At 35.0% G+C, this 5,822-nt stretch overlaps 1 protein-coding gene across 2 annotated transcripts in view; it reads left to right on the forward strand.

Annotated features, from left to right (window-relative positions):
• Window positions 1-5,507: 5,507 nt before the first annotated feature.
• LOC117111802 (serine/threonine-protein phosphatase 6 regulatory ankyrin repeat subunit B-like) overlaps window positions 5,508-5,822 on the forward strand; it is a 6,158-nt gene continuing 5,843 nt past the window's right edge. Inside the window, exon 1 of one of the 2 annotated variants that reach the window (XM_033254791.1) lies at window positions 5,508-5,702. The gene's annotated coding sequence lies outside the window, so the exon portion shown is untranslated. The remainder of the gene's footprint in view (window positions 5,703-5,822) is intronic. The other variant, XM_033254790.1, reaches the window with a different exon arrangement.

The raw sequence follows: 5,822 nt of genomic DNA on the forward strand, positions 1-5,822 counted from the left end.
CCCTCTTGAGGCGTAGCATTGTGTAATACAATTACACGGTTATTTGGACCTGTTCAACAATGAAGCCTTCGTGGTCTAGTGGTTATGACGCTCGCCTTGTCAGCAAGAGGTCGCAGGTTCGAATCCAGTAGGAGGCATTTTATTACACAATGACTTTTATAGGACTTTATTCGTTGAAAAGCTACAGGGTAGCCTACGATGTTCCATCATGTCCTTATTTAAACACTGTATATGAACCTTTGATGATTTACGGTATATTATATTAATTCAACAGTGTTAACGGCTAACTCTCTTCAATATCATATATAATATACGACAGTATTTCTAGCCGTATTGCCAGATTTCTGGCAATACCGTAGGAAGAATCCCGTAGGAGACATTTTATTACACAATGACTTTTATAGGACTTTATTCGTTAAAAAGCTACAGGGTAGCCTACGATGTTCTATCATGTCCTTATTTAAACAATGTACCTTTGATGATTTATATTATATATAAATAAAGATGGCCGCTGTAAAGCATCTCGAGATTGTTGTAGTTGTCTCATCTAGTTGCATGGGCCTGGCCCTGTCTACCTGTTCGAATGATGTTTTCTCAAGTTTTGATGGTGCCAGGAATTCATGGTTGTACAGTATTGCTAGTACCTTATTCTAGCTGTTATTGCCCATCCTGTTTTCAACCTGAAATCCTTTCATGCGGGGACGTGGAACAGAATCCAGGACCAGAAATAAATAAAAACAACAATTATGGAGCACACTCTACTGCAAGCATCACACCTAATACCTCTGGCAATTACAAACCAGAATTTTATTATCAAAATATTAGAAGTCTTAAAAATAAATTAGAAACATATCACTCGGAATTAAATGCGCATCTTTTAAACCGCACGTTCGACTTCGTTGGATTTACTAAGACGTGGTTAAACTCAAGAGTGTTTGACTCAGACCTTCACTGTCCAAGCTTCACTATTTACAGAAAAGATAGAGATGATGGCAGAAGAGGAGGTGGTGTTTTGCTCCTTGCATCGAATCAATATAAATCCCGGCGCTTGACACATCTTTAAAAAAAACCACATCTTGAAATTATCTGGGTTGAAATTAAATTAAGTAAGACTAAGCATTTGCTAGTTGCAGTTATTTACAGGCCGCCTAATAGTGGCAGAGACACTGTATTACAGATTGCACAATCAGTTGAAGATGCACTAACAATGTATTCAAGGCATCAAGTCATTCTCATTGGTTATATGAATCTCCCCGAAATCCGGTGGACCAGTGATGGAATTGGGACTGCACCTGCCAACTCGATTGGTGAACTTTTTATTGACTGTTTTATTAATGGACATAATCTCTTTCAGTGCAATATTAACTCCACCTGCAATAATAATATATTAGACTTAATCTTGTGCAATAATTCAATTGATTTAATTACTGATATTTCTGCTGGTCAGAATATCTTTGACTCCGACCATTTGTCTCTCTCATTTACGTTTCACCTTTGTAGGTACTATCATTTTTCTAGAGATCCTCGAAAGATTTATAATTTTAAGGCTATAAATAATGTAGACCTCATTAGCACCTTTAATACTATTCCGTTTGATTTAATTGATTCATGCAATGATATTAATGATAGTGTTTCTCTTTTCTATAATTTAGTTGACGCTGCCCTCCGTGACCTTGTGCCTACCATACGACCTAAGAGAAAAATGCCTCCATGGTTTGATTGTGATGTCCGTGCTGCCCTAAAACACAAAGAGCGAATTCATCGACACTTAAAACGATATAAAACTCAAGAACTCAAAGATTCTTTCTCTATTGCCAGAAAAAAAAAACTAAAACATTAGTAAAAATTAAGTATACAAATTATATGCAGTCACTATCTGGTGATTTGAAATCAAATCCAAAGCGCTTTTGGTCCTGGATGAAAACCAAAAACTAAATCATCATCCTATCCTTCTGTTTTTTCATTCTTTCTTTAAAAAAAGTTTAAATTTAACTGAAGAAAACCAATGTCTTCCTGAGGCTCCCGTTGGTATGCTCAGTACTCCTGAGATTCATCCTGAAATCGTTAGCAAACTATTGACATCAATTCAAACAAGTAAGGTATTTGGAAGCGATAACCTCAGTAATCACGTTCTGAAACTTTGTGCTCGTCCACTTTCCGTTCCCATCTCCAATATCTTTAAAAAATCACTTCAAACTGGACAGTTCCCTTGTCTTTGGAAACATTCAAATGTTGTTCCTATTCATAAAGGGGGGAACCAAAACATTTATCTCCAATTATAGGCCTATCTCGCTGCTACCAACCATCTCTAAAATATTTGAAAAAATTATTTTTAATCACATCTGGACTCACGCTTCACCTCCCATTGCTTCCTGTCAACATGGTTTTGTGGCTGGTAGGTCATGCGAAACAAATCTTGCTAGCCTTCTGACTACAGTCTATAAAGCCATTGATGTGGCATAGTTTATACCGATTTCTCTAAGGCTTTTGATTTAGTTCCACATAGTTTACTATTGCTTAAATTACAACGTTTTGGTTTTACAAATAGCTTTATTTCCTAGTGGTTTAATAGTTTCTTAGATGGTAGGTTGCAGCGAGTGGTCATTGACGATGTTGCATCGGAGTGGTTTCCTATCCACTCCGGTGTTCCACAGGGCTCAATTCTTGATCCCCTCCTTTTTAATCTTTATGTTAACGACATTCCTAATATTATATCATATTCCAGATGACTTATGTTTGCTGACGATGTCAAGAGTTTCAAAATAATTAGCAGCAGTGAGGATACCAACGGGCTCCAGACGGACCTTAATAGATTAAGTTCTTGGGCGTCAACTTGGGGTATGTCCCTTAACCCTGTAAAGTGCAATATATTATCTATTTCGTTAAAAAAAGAATATTTTAAAGCACAATTATTTAATCAATGACAATCCTATAAATCGGATGCATTCACACAAAGACCTTGTTGGTATTTTCATTGATAGCACCCTTAGTTTTTCTTATCATGTTGATTATCTTCTGGCAAGTGCAATAGACTGCTTGGGCTGATGTGGCACAATTGCAAAAACCAAGGTAATTTAACAAAAGGACGCACATCTCGTGACATCAAAGTTTATAACTCTGGCATCGACATTCTAGGCGCACGTGCGTCCCTACACGCTGAACGTCACAAAAACCATAGCAACCAGACCATAAACCGTCAGCGTACGTGACGATTTACCCACGCGCGTGTTAGTTGCCATGTTAGTCGCGCGTCGTTCGTTCGTCCTTCGTATTCGAAGAAGACCTTGATCACCAAGTATATTGACATGTTCCTAGACTTATAAGTTATCCTTGTGTATACGTTGGTGGCTGATTAGTCCAATCCTGGATTTAAAGTTTCTTCTACACGTCTGGCATTGATGCTCGGTTGATGTGCATTTTATTTTCTCACGTTCCTTTCTTGCAGCACGTTTAGCTTTTGCGTGCAAGATTCTGTTTTTTTCAAACCGTTCTATTCCAGTGTGAGTAGTGTGTCTCCAAATGAGTCTATCTGATGCTTGTACTTCAAATGCATTCGGTGAGATGCTGCAATGCTTCAGAGTTGCTTTCAGTGAATCCTTAAAGCGTTTTTTCTGACCTCCTTGGGATCGATTACCTGTCCAGAGTTCACCATATAGGAGCTGTTTTGGTATGCGTTACGGTGATTACAAAGGCCTAATGATATTTTGCACTAACATTAGAGTGAAATATATTCTTCATTTCAACATTAATTTTACCAAAATTGTGGTGAATTGTCGTTCATGAGACTCATTCGCAGAAAAAATTAATAAATGTTCCGTATATACTCAAATGTTCGTCCTCGGCACCTTATGCCAACATTGTCAAAATGACAGATTAATGTTACATAAGAACATGAAATTTTATAAAATTCGTAAATTTTGAATCGCTATAACTTTTCATTTTCTTGGTCAATTTTCACAAATCAAATTGTAATTTATAGAAGCATTTAACAAGCTCGCGGTAAAAAAAAATCAAATGTAACAGACATTGCGAAGTACCCAAAATTAATAAAATAAAAACTAACACCATAAAACGAATGGCACGCATAGACTAATAATTGACGGCTGTAAAGTAAACGTAAGTAAACAGCCAGAAATAGAACCAGAGCTTTCGGACAACACTAGTCCTTCCTCAGTGGCGAGTGATATATATATATGTATATATATATATATATATATATATATTGTGTGTGTATACATACATACATACACACACATGTGTATACATACACGTACACGTTATAATATACATACGTGTAATAATATGTATACACCTATATACATACGTAGGCCTATACACGCATATACATACGTATACACGTATATACATACGTATACACATACGTATACGCACACACACGTACACACACATACATACGTACACACACGTACATACGTATACACATGTTTGTACATACGTATGCACATGTATATATATGTATGTGTATGTATATATATATATATATGTATATGTATGTGTATATGTATGTATATGTATATATGTATGTATATGTATGTATATGTATATATATGTATATGTATTTATATGTATATGATGTATATGTATGTATATACACACACATCTAGATGTGTATAAGAGACAGCATATATATATATATATATATATATATATATATATATATATTATTAACTGGACATAGATGGATGGGAGTCTATAACGCACGTTTCACGCTATCACGATCCTCAGATAGACTGATTGTTAGCACATACTACTCTCTTAGATACAAAGGTGTTTTGCATATTAGCCACGAGCAGGTGGAAATTTTGTATGCCTACATTTAGATATCAGTTCTGACCTTTTATTAAGTAGGATTGTCTTATTAGCATTAAGGATAGCTAATTTTTAGTCCATGCATACCAAACGCTGCGCTTTACGGATAAGCGCCACTATGTTCCACTCTATTTTAAATTTGGTATTCTCATTTTTTAGTTTCCACACATATTTAGACAATTCAGATTCCTTTTCATATGATTTGTTATTGAATGATTTCTTGTGGTTATTAAAGCTTGTCTTAAATTCCCCATGTAACTCGATGATTATTTACCTTCACTTCCCAACATATACAGTATATACATACATACATATAATTATATATACATGATGATTTATGTATAACTTAACAGTGTTAACGGCTATCTTGATTTATATTATATGCAGTGCAACTATATATATATACTTATATATATACATACTATATATATATATATAGTGAATAATTTTAAATGCTTACTAATATATATATATAGTGTAGTCATTACTTATCAACATCTACAAACGCAGTGTCTTATTGCATAATGATAAAGCATACGATAGTCTGTCTCTACAGACATATCGCAGCTCGTAATAGAAAATACAGCGAGTGATTACCTCCATAAATACCGCGGATTCTTGACCCGTGTGTCAACCGTCTTCCTCCGTAACATATTAGGTGATGTTTATTTTGAATTGTGTTAGTGGCTCTGCGTCGAAAGGTTTAATTGATGATGAAGCCTAACATTCTACGGAATAATATTGAGAAGATTCAATGTGAACAACTCCAATTCCATGGTTTATAATACTGTTATATTATGATAGTATGCTACACTGTACGAATTTTAATTTATTTTTGAGGAGATCTGTGTTTATAAACCTAGAAACAAACGGTAAGTTCATGATAACCATAGCCGTGAAGTGTCAAGTATCAATTAACAAATAGGCTTTTAAACATAATTATGTCTTGTACCGCCAGTATTGTTTAAAGTATATATTAAAGTTTAAAGTAT

This window comes from Anneissia japonica, unplaced genomic scaffold, assembly GCF_011630105.1.
Source record: "Anneissia japonica isolate Jap-2015-1 unplaced genomic scaffold, ASM1163010v1 scaffold287758_len931624_cov196, whole genome shotgun sequence".
Taxonomy (NCBI): domain Eukaryota; kingdom Metazoa; phylum Echinodermata; class Crinoidea; order Comatulida; family Comatulidae; genus Anneissia; species Anneissia japonica.